Here is a 19,261-nt window from a genome sequence, read left to right as displayed (position 1 = left end):
GTTTACCAATCATGAGCTTGTGACACAAAGAGAAAAGAGAATTGAAATTACAAATATGGACTTTTATAGCTAAATGAAATATTTTAACTAGTGGGCATTTTGATGATGGTGACAGGTGTATCTATTTTTATTTTTATTTTATTTTACTTTATTTCTTTTTTACTTTTTTATGCCAGACTCCTTAGTTCTCTTTCAGTCCTGACTATGTGTTTAGGAATAGAAAATATATATCTATTAATCTTAGAGTCACTCTTTGCCTCAAGTGTAAGAGATGAGCCAAATGTTAAAAGATTGTTAAAGGATTTGCACTGTCTTTAATTCAAATGTGCAAAATAGGAATTTTATGCTTCCTTCTCAGTTAACTATCCAAATTTCAAGGTTTAAATAAACTAGCTTATTTGTAATAAATCTTCTTAAAACAGATCTCCTTTTCACTAGTGCAATATAATTCTGTATCTGATTTCAATTTTTATAGCGATTTCTGTTTTTATTAAAATCACATTTTATTGAAATAGCTGTATATAAACATAGACTCTAACACTGGGAGGAATTAGAAGTTCAGCATTTAATGATGCAATATCAAGGCACATTAATGTTAAAAAGTTTGGTCAAGTTAAATAAGACATACTTAACCTCTGAATGGTTCATTAGCCTACATACTGGAGTTCTAAATTGCAATGGAGAAATTATCATATACTGTGATGTAGAATCTATCTTATCAATTATCTTGGTATGGTTTGTGCTTTAGTTTGGGACTGCAAATAAACTCAGAGCAAGCAGGACTTCTGGGAGAAATGATCATGATCAGTCCTAATTTTCCATAGTTATAAGAAATACTGGAATCCAGAAAATTTACAGCCAAGAGCACAGTTAATAATTATTGACATAAATCTCATTTAGTTGAGTGATTAATCTTAAACCTGTGGAAGTTAGTGCCATCTTGATTCAGCTACTGGCATTTTATTGTTCTTTCTCCTCATTAAACATTAAAAGAAAACAAAACAAACAACTATAGAATAGTTGGGAACACTGGTTTTAGAAATTTAGACCACAACTTGAAGCCCAGTTCAACAATTTTCTAGCTTGTAATCTTAAGTAAGTTATAAAATTTCCCATAAATTCTATTTCCACACTTCTATATCATCATCTTTATCATCCCTGATACTCTGGTGTAGCACACAATATTTGTGCCTTATATATATCACGTGCCTTTGATCCATCTCGTATTTCAGCTCCAATCGTGGTAGAGAATCCCCAGGCTTTCTACTAGTATCTTAGCACATGTGCCTGCTGAAACTCTCTTCTTTTCTGTCTCTGCTTTTCCTTGTAAAAGGAGGCTTTCTCAGATGAAGACCCAAGGGATGGAGGTGGGGTGGATCTAGGAGTAGAGATTAGCCCCAGTGCAACTCCAGCTCCCCTACTTTGGAGGTAAAATTCTGTGGCACATTCTACATAATTCCTTACAGGGCCCACAGTGGGGGTGAAGTCCCAGTTGCACACAGTTCAATTATACATCTGCAATTGTCTTTCTTTTTCCCTGTCTCATTTTAACCCCATCTCCATTGCCTTTCTCTTGGTTTTTCTCAAATAACTAATCCTTATCCAACTACTTATCCTAGGTTCTGCTAGACTTTTATTAGAGAGTTTTTTCTTATCATCATGATTCTCCTCATCTTCGTTGCCATGATGATCATCATACTCATCATCATCATTGTCATAAAATCATTTGGTGTTTATTTCCATGTTTCCTGTATTATTATAGAAAAATATTACTTCCTTAGAATAGGTTGAGATTTCAGCAATTGATATATATATTTGACACAATGGAATGCAAAGGAAGAAAATAAGGCAATTGTAAAAGGTGTATTGTCCCTTCGTGGTTATTTATGGTGCTGTTTCATTGAATAACATTAATCAGAATTTGAATAACACAGATTTTACAATGACCTCATTAACTGCTCTAATATTTTTTCTTTCCTTAATTTAAACTTACTGAAATGATAAATTATATCAAATGATTTCTATAAAAAGTATTTTTTAGAGTATGGAAATGGGCAAAGTACATCACTAAAGCACATTGAGAATCACATTTTTATAAAACCAGTAAGTCTGATAATTTTTATCTACTCATCAAATATCCATAAGTAGTTGAGATCAATGAAAATATTTATATACTAGAACATAATAAAATTAAATGCTATAAAGTCTTATATCACTTGAAATATGTATTAGCTCAGGTCATTCTTCCTCAGGAATATTATATTTCATCTGCTCAGCATATAATGACCTTCATTTTTATTCTCATTGCCTTAAAACACATTATAAATCAAAGTTATATTTACATTTAATTTTGTTTAATGAGGGGAATTATTTGCAAGAAGCTGTGCTATAACTTCATAGATCATCAAGCTTTAATAATTTCAGCTGAATCATATTATGTATGAGATAACAATATATTAGAATAAAAAAATAAAAACAAAGCCACATCATAATACAAGCTTGAAATAAGTTTTGCCATATAATAATAAAATTTTGGTGTTTAGTACGAACATTTATTCAGTACTAAAGATTAAACATAAAGATTGTGAATCACTTAGAATATTATTGCTAACTAGTCAATAATTTCACACACAAGATCCCTGACTGTGCCACTTCTAATCAGAGTCTGCGGATCAAAGTTGAATGAGAATAACTTCATTTTAAGAGGTCATAATATGTTATAGGGATATAAGTACAAGTATATTTTATAGCTTCTCTATTGTACTGATTAAAAGCAAAGTATAGAAAGGTATAACTGATGATGATCATGAATATTTCATGAAAATATTACATTTGAACTGGATCTTCAAATATAAGAATGAAGTTCCAAATGGAGGTTTTTGAGAAGGGAATTTCAAGTAAAAATGTTATGAAGGATAGAAGACGTGCCAGAATAAAAGAGAATTTCATAATTAAGACATTATCAAGATTGGCAGAATATGGTGTGAAAATCTGGAAATATGTCTTTTTTTTTTTTTGTCTTTTTATAGCCACACCAGTGGCATATGGAGGTTCCTAGGCTAGGGGTTGAACTGGAGCTGTAGCTGCCAGTCTATGCCACAGCCACAGCAACCTGGGATCCGAGCCATGTCTGCAGCCTACACCAGAGCTCATGGCAATGCCAGATCCTTAACCCACCGAGCGAGGCCAGGGATAGAATCCACGTCCTCGTGGATACTAGTCAGGTTTGTTAACCACTGAGCCACAACAGGAACTCCCAAAATCTGGAAATATGCATTGGATCTTTTTATCATGGATATTATGTTTTACACTTACTTTTTTGAAATTTACCCTATAGTTAATAAAGAAGCCATTTGAAGATTACAGGTAGGCATCTCCTTTATCTAAAACCTCACCTTGGGATTTCTCAAGGAGTTCTTCAGAAAACATTTCTTTTGTTCTTTGCCTCATCTAAACTCATGCCTGAGGTCATCTCTTCCAGGTCAGTAGTGACTATCTATGTGTGGATGACTGTGAAATTTAAATTTTCACCGAAGTATTCTTCTTGAAAGACAGGAACCATGTACATGTACATAATATATTGTCATGGAAAGTAAATGGTTTATCTTACATAAAATGACAGCAAAATATGGGTCTTGTCTTTGTATCTAACAAATATGTTCTACAGATTTTTTCAGAAACAAAGTGCACTACAATCTTTCTGTCAAAAGTTGTCCAAGATCCTATACCATGGCAATAACTCTGCCTTGGCTTCAATTAGAAATAAAACCAGTCATTAAACATTAAAACCATTCACTTGGCTTAATTGCTGTACTTACATGATTTCTCATTATGTTTGACTGTCTAGAGACATTTGCTGATGGAGAAGGACTTTTCTCTTTATGTCTGTTCATCACCTGCTCTGAAACCAATTTGGATTCACAGAAAAAAAAAAATGGCAGTTTCTAGAGCCTGATTTCCACCCAGTGTAGTTCATAAAATTATTATGAAATGAATTTCCAACACACATAAAATCAAGCATTGTTTAACAATTCTAGACTAGTCTAAGGAATGCAGGACAAGATTTTGGTTTACTAACTCAAGAATGTTGTCATAAACACATTTTATGATTGCTTTAGTCCTTGGCTTTAAAATTGTTCAATTATTGATTGCTTTTCTAACTTGAGACAGTTTCAGTTATTTTATATTTCCCTTATACTTTGAAACTTTAGTTGCAGTGTCATACTACACAAGTTCACATTTTGAGAAATTACCATAAAATGACATGGCAGTATTTTTAGAAACCTGAGCACTCATAAATTTTTGTTTATTACTATACATATCTGTTTCTTGATATCTCAGATGTCGCTAAGGAGTTAATGTATACTTTCTGTTTTGCTAAGGAACATCAAGACTAAAACTATGGTAATATTTAATAGTAAAGCCATCCAAAACCTCTTTTGTGGGATATGAATAGATTGAAAATACCCACAGAGAGGCTGTTCAAGGAGGCAAAGAAAAGCTAATGTTTAGTTAGGTAGACAAATTGATGAGTCTGTCTTGAGCTTTAAACTTAGTATCCTGCTTTTTGTTATTATTGGAAAAGCTGTCTCTTAAGAGAAAAACAATGCCTAGCCCCTCCCCTCAGGAATCAGAATGGTGGGAATAGAGATGACTGTCAAGTATACAGTGATTGTTAAAGTGATGGTGGAAATGTGTGGCTGCTATTTTGTGGAACATAAAACAAGTTTCTGGAGAAATGACAATACTTGAGATTTCTTAAAACATCATCCCATCTCATATCCTCTATGGAAGGTATCTTTTTCTTTTATTTATTTTTTTCCCAAGGCCTTCATAAAATCTTTACCTTTTGTATTGGGCCATTTTAGGCCAACTTGCTTATGATAATCACGGGTAACTCAATAATAAAAATTAATCCGTTCAGTGAGAGTAAGAGCAGCAATATCTCATAGACAGAGTGGGCATCAGAAAGAATATAATTCAAGAACTGGACAATATAAAATAATTTTTAGAGGAAGGAGTAATACCAATTAGATGAGAATAAGGAGATAAGATAAAGAAAAATTAATTGAGGTCCAAGTATGTACCACACTGCTTCTAGAAATCCTAGAAACTTTATTATTTAATCTTTGAAATAATCTATGCATATTAATTTATTAAAAAATTATAGAACTTGTGATGAAAGGAAAAAACCTCCAACCAAGATTACTCTACCCAGCCAGGCTCTCATTCGGATTTGAAGGAGAAATCAAAAGCTTCACAGATAAGCAAAAGCTGAGAGAATTCAGCAACTCTAAACCAGCCTTACAACAAATACTAAAGGAACTTCTCTAAGCAGAAAAGAAAAGCCCGCAACAGGAAACAAAAATTCCACAAATGACAAGGCTCACCAGTAAAGGTATATATACAGTAAAGATATGAGATCATCTGTGCACAATTATACCACCAAAATCAGAAATCATAAGAAGAGGTGGGTACACATGCAGGACACTGGAGATGAACTTGCAATTAAGAGAACAACAACTTAAAACAATCTCATATACATTGGCTTAATTGCTGTACTTACCTGATTTCATGATTTCATTACATGATTTCATGATTGCTGTTCTTACATCAAAACTTCAGAATAACTGCACACCAAAAATCTACAATTGATACACAAACAAGGAATCTCTGGAGAAGAAACATACCTCATAGTAAATAAGTGCATAATCCACCATGAAGAGGGTCATTTGACATCATTCTTGGAATGCTGAAGTCTCCTTAGATCTGACTCTGATTTCCTCTCCATCAAAGAATTTATGATAATTGTAATTAAATAATGCAACTGTATAATTAAAAAAAAAGCTTGGAGCAAAGCTATCATAAAAACAAACAAACAAAAAAGATCAGGCATATTATAATTAGGACCCTTTGGAAATCAGAAATGTCTTAATAATTTTAATTTAGAATTATGGTATGGCATTTCCTTAATGTTTTAGAGACTAGTTCTTAAAGATACATCCCTTTGCTTTCCAAGAAAAGGACAAATATATATTTTGAAGGTTAAGGGTCTGGATCGATTAAATTTACAAGTATTTTGCTCTTTGTCCAAATGTTTCTAGTTGGAAAGTAATAATTATCTTACCATCAGTGACGGTAAATGCTCATTATTATATCTCAATGGTCTCAGTATGACCACACGTATCTCATGGTTTCTTTGGGAATATAACGATAGTTTATTTCTGCACATTGTTCACTGTGTATGTGTATGATTAAATAATGGAGAGTGTGTCAAAAAAATTACAGAACTTGATTGAAGTTTTCTCAACTAGGCATTAGTAGAGCTAAAATTTTATCCTAGATTTATCTGACTCCAATTGCCATTGTCTTCCAATAAATAATACTAACTATGACCAACAATAATCACACATGGTCGGGAAATGTCACAATTTAAATTAAAATAACATCATTCAGCCATACAAGAATGTGATATAAAAAATAATAGGAGACTTTCTGGAATCAGCGATTATTTAACAATATATTTTGTCCCAAGAGGAGTAAATTGATTAAGCTTAATTAGGAAATATTTTGAGTATAAATCTGTGACAGATAGCTGTTTATTTTCATTTTTTATTTTTCTCCCCCAGAATAGTCTTTAGAGAGTTGCTGTTAGCAATTCCTTGTGAACCTTCAAGAAATGTGCTTTCAATTTTTTGGGGTTTTTTTGTTTGTTTGTTTAGTTTTCACATCTTATATTTCAGAGGGAGAAATATGTGAAATTAACACGCTGATGCTAGAAGTCAGAACACAGGACATTTAGCAGACAATTCTATTTATTTCTGTTTTATTTATTTTTTCTCTTTATGTCTGCACCCACAGCATATGGAAATTCCCAGGCTAGGGGTTGAATTAGAATTGCAGCTGTAGGCCTGTGTCACAGCCACAGCCACAGCAACTCCGAATCCAAGTCACACCTACAACTCTTGCCACAGCTTGTGGCAAACCCAAATCTTTAACCCACTGAGTGAGGCAAGGGATTGAACCAGCATCCTCACAGAGCCAACACTGGGTTCTTAACCTGCTGTTCCACAATGGGAACTCCAGAAAATTTTGTTTAAAATAAGTTTAAATCACACACTTCATGCAATAAAATCTATAGAATCAGCGGAATGACCTGAAATGTTCCATACATATCTATTCATATTTTTGTCCTTACAGAGTCTACTCTAAAATTAAATAAACCATTTCTTTAAATAGATTTTAATCCAAACTGACTAAGGCACACAGTGGACAAATGTAGAAGCTATGATCTAAGGACATATTAACTTCAGTGTGACCAAAACAAATGGGTAGACTGAGGTATTGACAAACAGTTATCAAAAGAAAAAAACAAAAACAAAAGCAAAACTTGACTACATGGACTGGGGTTAGATTTCAAAACTAGGTCATGAAATTTAAAAATTATAAACTCAGCAGTTTTAGAAGTACCCCCAAAGTAACTCATTTTTAGTTGCCCAGTAAATATCATCAGCTCTGACTGGGTTGGGTTCATTGTCCATATGAAATGTTGTGGATCATTCTCTAAATTAGAAGCATCACCTATAGATAACATTCATTTAAGTGTTACCACATGACTGTATAAAGCTGGTTATAGGTTTGCATTTTTCATTTTAAGACAAATATTGCCATATTCCCTCATAAAAGGATATAGCACCCGCTGTATAATAAAACTACAGGAATGAGAGTGAGCTAGCTATAGTCACTAGAGTTACCCAATTAACATCAATGTTTCATAGGTTTCTTTCATGCTAATTATCAACAAAACAAAAGCACTTTAGTATGTGAAACTCATCATAGAAAAAGTCATTTAAAAGGAAATATCATCAACAACGAAAGGAAATGGCATTTAAATGATGCTACTTCATGGAATGCAACAAATTTAAAATATGAGGAATGTCTTCACTTTTGGAACAAACTCTATAAACACAAACAGAGCTGAAAAATAAACCTGGAACAATTCAGTAAATATGAAGTTAAAACACGGTAATTTTTAGAGTATCTAGATTGAATTGTATGTGTAGGTCGAGGAAAGAAACAACTTATCCCCAGTACTAATAGTCATGATTTTGGTGGAAAAAGCTTTCGTATACAGCAGAAATAACCACAACACTGTAAATCAACTATACTTCAATAAAACTTTAAAAAAATGAAAAAAATAAGCTTTTATATTCCATGATCAATAAGTAGGACATAAAGGGAAAAATAAATGAATTGTTAAAAAAACATATATAAGCAAAATTCAAACATTCCTGAGATTTTCTAATATAAAAATACTAGGGGTATATTCCATTTTTCAGAGGTCTCAGCACAAAGCAAAGGAAAATAATTGTAACTGCTATGACACTCCTGACATAATCACATATTTAAGGGTAAATGAGATATATCTTCCTCCATTATACACTTATTTTTTTTAAATGTTAGAATATGTGTCATTTATATTCACAATCATAAACTCCTAACATTGTTACCAAGTTCAAACTCTAACTGCTCACCCCGCAACAGGCCAGTAAATTAAGAGACCAGGTGTTGGGGCAAGGAATAGTGGACTTCATTCAGAAAGCCAGCAGACCAAGAAGATAATGGATTAGTGTCCCAAAGTACCCCCTTACTTGAGTTAGAATTGAGGTTTCTTTTCCACTAAAAGGGGAGGGGAGTGGTTGATTGTTACAAACTTCCTGGTGCCAGAATCCTTTGTTCTTGCATCTGTCTATGTAGGTCTGGTCACAATGTTCCTGTAAACCTCCAAGAAGACAAAAGTCAGAGTCTTGAGAATGGGCTATTCTGTATAATTTAAGCTAAAAACAGTTAGAAAGATGCGGAGCCAGCATGTCTAAACACAGGCAACAGGGCACAAGGGTTAGAGCTAAAGGAATAGATTCAATATGGAGTCAGGTTTGTTTTTCTCTGTTGCAACATTACAAAAGTGACTAAAACATCTGGAGAAAAAAAGATACATATATATATATACACACACATATATATATATACACACATATATATACACACACATATATATGTATATACACATATATATACACACACATATGTATATACACATATATATATATATATACTCATATATATATGAGTCAAAGGTCTACCTTTCTCCCCATATCTCTTTATTCCACTACTTTTGATGTATATACATTCACTTTAGTCATTTCAAGAAAGAATTCCAGACTTTGTTTTCTGACAAATCAATAAAATGTTCTAATAGGTCTCGCTTTTTAAATCTACAGATATCTGAATGCAGAAGAAAACAAAGCAAAACAATCCTACAGAGTTTTTCTAGCAAGCTAGTTTGTTACATCAGAGTCAAGTGAAGAAACTATTTTTTTCTACAATTTGTTTAAATAATAGACTCATTTTCTTATGTGGCATATGGAAGTTCCCAGGCTAGGGGTCAAATTGGAGCTACAGCTGCAGGCTTATACCACAGACACAGCAATGTGGGATCCGAGCCTAATCTGTGACCTACAGCTCAGCTCACAGTAATGCCCATCCTTACCCCACTGAGCAAGGCTAGCATCCTTGTGGATGCTAGTCAGATTCATTGCCACTGAGCCATGATGGGAACTCCTAGACTCATCTTTTTTATAATGCACAAACAATAAAAGGAAAAAAGTCTTTGGAGTTGAATAGACCAGGATTTGAATCTTGATTCTGCCTATTTTCAACTATGGGTCTTGGGCAAAATAAAATCCTTAAGGCACTTTACTTTCTGTGAAATCAGAATAGTTTTAGTTTTTTTCATGCTAAAGAAATAATCATTTGGCTGTCCCTACTTTATCATCTGTAACATGATCATAGAAAGTCACAGAGAAAGGCTATCTCAGTGTTGGTTTGGTGATTGTAGTTCATAGAACTTCTCATGTGTAAATTAATGAGAATTATCACCAAGATGTGGAATCATTTTTACTTGTGTAAGAAGCATTTACCTACTATTTTTAAATAGCCTCAAAACTGTGGTTTTGTGCTTGAGATATTGGTATTTCTGCAGTGAAATTTCTTTGACAACTCATTTTTTTCTACCACATAATTTGGCTTAGATGTATTTATTTTCTTTTGTTTAAAATGCTATGCAAAAATATAGTCACCATTTCAAATATATTTGCATATGATTCAGTAAAATGATTCATAATTATTTGAATTTTCTCTGTGTTTGGGGGCATTTCATTTATAATTTTGTATATTTTTTTAATTTTGCTCTATTTTTGTAATATGTTAGCTTCTGATTTTTTTAAGATTGAGCTCTTATCTATTCATCAGTATTCCTATATATAAGAAAATCATGATGTTTTTATTGTTTTCTAATATTTTAACCTCAAAATATTCTTTATTAAGCTTTTCACTTACTTTTGTTATTCTTTTTGAAATTACATCAGTGATAATGTTGTCCAGCTTGCCTTCTTTCCTTCCTTCCTTCTTCTCTCTCCCCTTTTTTCCTTCCTTTTCTGTTGATTTGTTCATTCTTTGGTACATTTTTTTTCTTTCTTTTGTAAATTCTGACATTATTTCTTCCTTTCTTATTCTAGAATGTAAGAAATTTTTTTTAATATTCTTTATCACTTAGTGATCAAGGAATTCGGTTTGTACCATTCCTGATTTGGGGATTTCGTGAGAGTTTCTACTTAAAAATAAGGCATAATTAAGGGGTGTGTGTGTGTGTGTGTGTGTGTGTGTGTGCATTGAGCTTGTGTCATGATCCTATACCTCTTTTCTTTTATATACTAAATTTTTCGGGGGTGAAGATATGTACATTTATGTTTACTGCTATATTGTGTTTATTTCAATACTTAATTATATTTTGTGAAATGTTGCTTTATGCAGTTTGGCAAAATGTTGTTAGTATAATAGTATCTTTTCAGCACTATAATGCTATTTCTTTGCTTTATTTAATGTTTTCAAACTCTGGTTAACTTTAGAAGCTATTTCTTTCTTCTTTTTTTTTTTTCTTTTGTCTTTTTAGGGCTGCAGCTTATGGTCATATGGAGGTTCCCAGGCTAGGGGTCTAATCGGAGCTGTAGCCGCTGACCTACACCAGAGCCACAGTAACACCAAATATGAACCGCGTCTGTGACCTACACCACAGGTCAAGGCAACACTGGATCCTTAACCCACTGAGTGAGGCCAGGAATCAAATCTGCAATCTCATGGTTCCTAGTCGGATTCGTTTCCACTGCACCAAGACGGGAACTCCAGAGCTATTTATTTCTAAAATGGCTTACTTTCTTTGAATTTGCCTGCTTTGCCATGGTTCATCACTTCCAACATTTATGTATTTATTGCTCTAAATTTACCTTCTATAACCATCCAAAATTGATAGATTAAGATTATATATATATAATATATTATTATATATGTAGAGAGATGATTATATATAATACAAAATTGATAGATTGAGAATATAAATGGAATATGTACTATTGATAGAATTTTAAAAATATTTTTGACCTCCAATTTATGAAATAAAAATACATATCTAAGTGATACACTTTGAGGAATAAGAAAACTGACTTTTAATCAAAAATAATGAAAACATTTTAAAATTCTCAGGGTTCAATGAGAGAACAATATATACATGTTCTTCAGTAACTGTGAATTGATTAAATGATAATACAATTAATAGCGACTGAATTCCTTCCTAAATATGGGGTGTGCCTGGGTTCCATGTCCCTTCTCAGTTTACCTCTTTTGTTCCTGTAGGGTGATTAGGTGGGCAGACTAGCATGCAGTAATACCTTATTTTCTGAAATTATTTTTTATGGTAATTTAGTATATATTTGTCTCTCTTGAGCTGCCTCTGTGTGCGGTTACTGAAATGCATGCTATTTCTTTCTTCTCTCCCTTCTCTTTCTTTCTTTCTTTCTTCTTTCTTCTTTCTTTCTTTCTTTCTTTCTTTCTTTCTTTCTTTCTTCTTCTCTTTCTTTCTTTCTTTCTTTCTCTCCCTCTCTCTCTCTCTCTCTCTGTGTGTGTGTATATATATATATATATATATATATATATATATATATATATAAATAAATAATTGGAAATTGTAGATAATAAAAATGGCAGCTTTGTAATTTCTCCTTTTCTCTCCTGTTCTTCAATTCCTACTGCTACTCTGTCCTCTGGAACTTGGATGCTGACAGAGATATTCTTTCTATTTTCATGGCCCACTCACCTCCCTGACTCTTTTCTATCTGATATATATTAATGCGTTTTGAACATTGCTAATATTGGGGAGGCGTGGCTTCTGCTACTTTAAATGGGGAAATTTCATCTCCATTTTTATTTTAGTTTTACTGTTTCTACACTTTAATATCCTCCTCAGAGAATAATCTACAGAATTCATAAATTTGGTAGCATACATAATGATGACTGAGTGTCACAAGGAACTTGTTCATTGATTACTTATACACCAACTTTCATACCATTACTATTTGGCAAAATGTTCCATCCATGGGATATAGTGATCCATTCCTACAAAGTCCACAGAAAAACAGATTGGAAGAAATGGATTCACTTGCCTACATCATGTTTTAGAAGGAAGAAAATAATTTTCTTTCCATACATTAAAACTCTTCATATGACATCAGCATCTGTGGGGAATGATAGATACATAACACTGAAGCATTGCAAAAGTAATCCAAGGAATAAATTTTAATTAATTTCATAATCATGTTACATTGCATACTTGTGTTATGCCAAGTCAATTTTAAAAAAGAAAATATCTTATTTCAAGTATGTAGAAATTGCTTATTCTCCTTCTTTGTGCATCACTGCTTATCAATTACACATACTGGGTGTAAAAAAATGAATATACAAATGAAAAAACTGATGATTATGAAAGTCCTATTACTCTGTTACCTCATTTTGACTAGGTAAGTTGTTTTGGCATGGTACAGATATATCCTAGTGATACTTTAAAGATTGCCTTCTTGCAAACTTAGAGAAGCTAGAACCAACACTTCCTAAATTTTTGTTCATTAAAAACTAATTTCACCCTTTCTTTGGAAACCATTTAAAGATCAAAAAGTTTGAGAACTGTTGGCTTAAACATTTTCTCCTTGTCACTATTGCATCAGGCCTCTAAAAAAACTAGCAGAGACCATGATGAGGTACCACCTTACACCAGCCAGAATGGCCATCATCCAAAAGTCTACAAACAATAAGTGCTGGAGAGGGTGTGGAGAAAAAGGAACACTAGTACACTGTTGGTGGGATTGTAAGTTGGTGCAACCACTGTGGAAAGCAGTGTGGAGATTCCTCAGAAAAGTAAACATAGAACTCCCATTTGATCCAGCAATCCCACTCCTGGGCATCTATCCAGAGAAAACCACAACTCGCAAAGACACATGTACTCCAATGTTCATTGCAGCACTATTTACAATAGCCAAGACATGGAAACAACCTAAAAGTCCATTGACAGAGGAGTGGATCCAGAAGATGTGGTACATATACACAATGGAATATTACTCAGCCATCAAAAAGAACGAAATACTGGCATTTTTTGCAACATGGATGGACCTAGAAACTATCATGCTAAGTGAAGTCAGCCATACAATGAGACACCAACATCAAATGCTTTCACTGACATGTGGAATCTGAAAAAAGGACAGATGGAACTTCTTTGCAGAACAGATGCTGATTCACAGACATTGAAAAACTTATGGTCTCCGGAGGAGACAGTTTGGGGGGTGGGGGGATGTGCTTGGGCTGTGGGATGGAAATCCTGTGAAATCAGATTGTTATGATCATTATACAACTACAGATGTGATAAATTCATTTGAGTAATAAAAAAAACGGAAAAAAAATAAAAAAATAAAATCACATAAAAAATAAAAAAAAAAACAACTAGCAGAGAATCCCAATAATGGATTACATTTTTCCATCCCTCGGTTGGGATTTCCATTGAGCGTTTGAAATTGTTTTATTACTTATTTGATTTACAATCATAAATTAATAGAATTGTGGGGAAATATGCTATTCTTTGCTTTCAACATAAATATTAAATCATATTTCTAATTAGGTTTTTAACAGCCAGAATTTTGTGTAATATGATTTCCATGATATAGGGAGAGACACTGGTAATTTACGAGAAAGTGTACTCATGAAAGCTATCATGAATTTTAAATGTTTATTATACAACAAATATGTCATTTTAAAATTTTAGTAGTTAAAGCTTAGATGAAAATTATAAACTACAATAAATATATAAATTGCTACCTCATAATTAAATACAGCAAAACTATATGAGGAAAGAGAGTGTTAATCCACAGCATTTGTTATCATTTCTATCTTAATGAAATGGACCCTTGTTTCTTTAATATCTGAGTCAATTTATGAATACATTTTTTAAAGTAAGTGTAAGGGGTAATGAAAACAATTAAACATTTTCATAAGAAAATTGGGGAAGCTTCTTTGTATCATGTAAATCTTGGCAATTAAACAGCACAAGAGATGAAAGAGTATGTCTGGGGTCCCTTTAGCAATCCTGAGAGGTCCAGATCCTTCCCACAATATAATTTGTAATAACCTACATGGAAAAAAAGAATGAATATGTATGGCTGATTCACTTTGCTGTACACTGGAAACTAATACATCCTTGTAGGTCAACTATACTCCAATAAAATTAAATAGAAAAAAATTAATGTGTGATACAGTTTTCCTATTAAATGACCAACTGAATAAAAACACTACATTTCCTTTTTCCTTAGAAATATACAACATACGCAATATTTCATTTTGAGAAAACTCATCTGAGATGTAATCATTTGAAGAGTCATAGTTTGAGATTTTAGTTTCATAACCTAGTTAATTATCATAATGACTTCTGAGTTCAACTGCAGTTGCCACTCATCATGTGTATTTAAATTTTAAATGAAGTAAGTAAAATTAAGAACTTAGTTTCTCAGTTATACAACTACATTTCAAGGACTCTATAGCCACATGTATCTGATGGCTAATCAACAAAGCAAACCTGAAATACTTCCATCTTTGCAGAAAATTCTATTGGCAGCACTTGCTGTATCTTTACAGTCATCTTCTGACCTATTTATTAATTATGATATCTCTTCTTCTGTTAATTTTCCCCTTTGCCATTATGGTTGCAAAATAAAGAAATCTTTATTCTCAGTTTTGTTCAGTAAAAGCCCAGAACAGTTTGGAAAAATAGTCTAGTCTTTCTAGTCTTTCATAATATTATAACCCTGATACTATGCTAAGCGTCTTTTTTTTAAATATTCAGAACTGCTGCGTTTGGAGTATAATTATTGAGTGTTGATTTAGATTTGTTTTTTTAATTTGTTTCTACTATATTTTTGACCATACATTTGTATTGTAATTGCAATATTATCTATAGTTACTTTTTTATGACTTTTATTATATCTTAATATTCTTAGGTGTATTAGTTTTTATGCACACTGTCTTAATTAGGATGCTAAATAAGTTTTAGAAGGAAATGCATGAAAGAGAATAAGAAAGTTAAAAAAAAGAAAAAAGAAAAAAAAAGGAAGGAGCAACTTTTAAAGGAGAATCCTTTCTGATTTCACAATTGTCTACAGATACAGGAATTTGCATATTAAAGAATCTAACCATTTATTTTTCAACAGAGGAAAATTATATCAATGATATTAAATATATTGCCAAATTGATGTATTAGTTTCTTATTGCTGCTACAACAAATTACCTCAGTATCCGTGGCTTAAGAATATACAAATTTATTATTTAATAGTTCTCTAGGTCAGAAGTCAAACATGGATCCTAATGGGCTAAAATCAAGGTCTTGGCAGGTGTTTTTTTTTTTTTTTTTTTTAGTCTTATAGGAGACTATATTTCTTCAATTTTTCAAACCTTCAGAGATTGTCGGTTAATGCTCTTTTGATCTTTTTTTGTTTGTTTTTAATTTTGTGGTCTTTGCCTGGAGTCTGCAACATACATTTATAACAAATTTAAGTCCACTTTCTAATAACACTACCACCTCACAGATGGTACATGTACCTTGTAACAGAGCACGCAGGATTTCTTCCTCCAGTTTCTTATAACATTGTTGTCATTTATTTTACTCATCATAATCTACAGTTTCCAAATACATTGTTGCTGTTATCACTTGAACACATTTTTATGTTATATCAATTAACAATAAGAAACTAAAATACTTTATGAATTCTTTCTTTACTATTTTTCCTTTTTTGTAATGTAGATTCAAGCTTCTGATCCACAATATTTTCTTTCTCTCCTAAAAACTGTTTAAAACAGTTTTTACAAAGTGGGTCTACTCGTAACATTTTCAACATTTTTATCTGAAATTTTTTTATTTTTTCTTTACTTTGCAGGATAATTTCATTGAATACAGAATTTATATTGGTGTTTTATTTTATTTTTTTCCTTTTCAACATTTTAAATATTTTGCTTGCATGGTTTCTGAAGACAAGTCTAATGTAATTTTTATGCCTTATCATTGTTCATCTATGGGTAAGATATGTATTTTTCCCTTCTGACTTATTTCCAGATTTTCTTTTTGTCTTTGCTTTCTCTGTAATTTGAATATGACACTGCTTGGTATAGATTTGTTGTTATTTATTCTGCTTTGTTTCTCTGAGCTTCCTGAATCTGTGGTTTCCTGTCTCTCATTAATTTTGGAAATCCTCAGCCGTTAATAATTCAAATAGTCATTCCAACTCTTTATATTCTCATTATGCATATATTATATTACTTATAATTGTACCACGGCTCTTACATATACTTTTTTTCTTTTTTTTTTTATTCTTTTCCCTCTTGGTTTTCAGTTTGGCAAGTTTCTTTTGAAAAATGTTTTAGCTCACTGGCTATTTCCTCATTAATTTACAATCTATTGATGAGTCCAAAGGGCACTCCTCATTTCTGCATGTTTTTGATTTCCAGTATTTAAAATTTCTTTTTTTATTATAGTTTACTTACAATGTCGTGCCAATTTCTGCTGTATGGCAAAGTGACCCGATCTTATATAGATATAGATATAGATATAGATATAGATATATAGATATAGATATATATTTGTAGATATATACACCTTTCCTTTCTTATATTCTCTTCTATCATTTCAAATTTCTTAGGTTTCCATTTTTCTTCTTGCATTACCCTTCATTCAATTCTTATATGTTTTCCACTTTTCCATTAGAGCACTTAGAATTCTATTCATAGCTATTTAAAATTCTCAACCTGATAATACCAAAATCTCTGCTATATATATTTGAGTCTGGGTTTTGATGTGTAGTTTGTCTGTTTTAACTGTTTTTTTTTTCTGTTTGTTTTTGGTTTTTCATTTGTTTGGTTGTTTTTTTATTGGCCTTTTACCATGACTTATAATATTTTGTTGAAAACAGACATAAAGTATTGGGCAAAAGGTGCTGAAGTAAATAGGCCTCTAGTGGAAGGTTTTAAGTTTATGTGGCAAGAGGTTAAACTGTGTTTAATGTTTTCTACAGCTCTATGTATTAGAGGCTAATATTTATTCTAGTGTCTTAGATTTTGTCTCCTCTTCATCGTCTTACATAGGGTCTGAGCCTTGCAGTCATAATCCATTTAGCTGTAATCCATTATTATACAGGAGCCTGTTCTGTGTGGTGGAAAGATATGGGGGCAGGGAGAGAGAGCATACAATAATCCTACGATTAGATCTCATATTGTTAGTGAGCACAAGCTCTGAGGCTGTGACTTTATAAGTGCTTCCCAGCAATTTCTTCCCCTGTAGGTGGGACCAGAAGGCTAGAGAGGGTATAATTTCCCTTGTCAAAGTTGGTAGGATGTTGTAAAATAGTATATTTGAGGGTGATTTTTTATAAAAAGATCAAAATGTTCAGAAAAATTTCAAAATTGTTACTTTTCCTCCCCTCCTATAAGAAGTGTGAGGGGATCTTTCTCTCATGTTCACTGTGAGAAGCTGGTACGGATCCAGGAGGAAAAAAATCATAAAGGTCATCTTCATTCCTCAATACTTGATCCTTGGTGCTTTAATCTCAAGCCAGTTGACATTGTGCCTTTGGCAATTTGTTAATAACTGTTTAAATATTCTCATAGGTCCTGGCTCCAGCTTGGAATTTTGCTCCTGGCTGTGGTGTTAGAAAGCTATGTTTCTTGGTATCCTTTTCTCTCTCTGGTTTTCAGGACAGTGATTTATCTTTATACTCACTTTTCTTATAGCTCTATGAAAAATTGTTGATTTTTAGTTTTTTCAGATTTTTCTTTGTTTTGAGGAGGGGGTGAGAACCCCCATGCTCTTTACATGTCAGGCCAGAAACTGGAAGTACAGACTCTTTTCCATCTTCAAAGCTGGCAATGGCCAATTAAGTATTTCTCTGGAATTAGCATCTGAACATATTGAGGGAGGCCATTATTCTGTCTATCGCAGGCTCTAAATTCATAGGTCAGTTCTATGAATTATAGGTTATAAGCTAGGTTTCCTTCATCCTAGGAAATCTCTTTAAGCACCTTTTAAACTGGTTTAAAAGCTTCTCTTTCTGTCTCCGTCTCTTTCTCTCTCCCTCCCTCCCCTCTTTGCTTTTCTCTCTCCCTCTTCCTCTTTCTTCTTCTCCATCTCTTTTCTCTCTCCTTCTCAAACACATGAGTTTTGCAATTGTTTTCTCATTTGGATTACATTTTCTTTTTCATTGACTCAGTTTCTGTTAAAATTATGCAGGTGTTCCCGTCATGGTGCAGTGGTTAACAAATCTGACTTGGAACCATGAGTTTGCGGGTTCCATGCCTGGCCTCGCTCAGTGCATTAACCATCTGGTGTAGGTCACAGATGTGGCTCGGATCTGGCATTGCTGTGGCTCTGGTGTAGGCCGGCAGCTACAGCTCCGATTAGATCCCCAGCCTGGGAACTTCCATATGCCATGGAAGTGGCCCTAGAAAAGGCAAAAAATAAAATAAAATTAAATTAAATTTAAAAAATTATGCAGATGTAGTTTCAGTTTGGACCTTAGTCTCTCTGTTGAAGATGATCCTTGATAAAAAGTACCACTAAGTTATACCTAGCAATTAGCATCAGAATACATATGATACATCCTTACTTGAAGGCTATGCTTAATATGCTACAAATGGATTTAATCCATGAAGCCATCTCTCTCTGTGAAACTATAAACAAAGTCAAATAATATTGGAGATCTACAGACTATAATTAAGAACATTATAGAGATGAGAAGATAATTGAAATAAATAATGGGTATTAATTAAAAAAAAAACACCATCAGTA

The sequence above is a fragment of the Phacochoerus africanus genome, chromosome 1 (genome assembly GCF_016906955.1).
Source record: "Phacochoerus africanus isolate WHEZ1 chromosome 1, ROS_Pafr_v1, whole genome shotgun sequence".
NCBI lineage: Eukaryota > Metazoa > Chordata > Mammalia > Artiodactyla > Suidae > Phacochoerus > Phacochoerus africanus.
Note: the sequence above shows the minus strand (reverse complement) of the source record.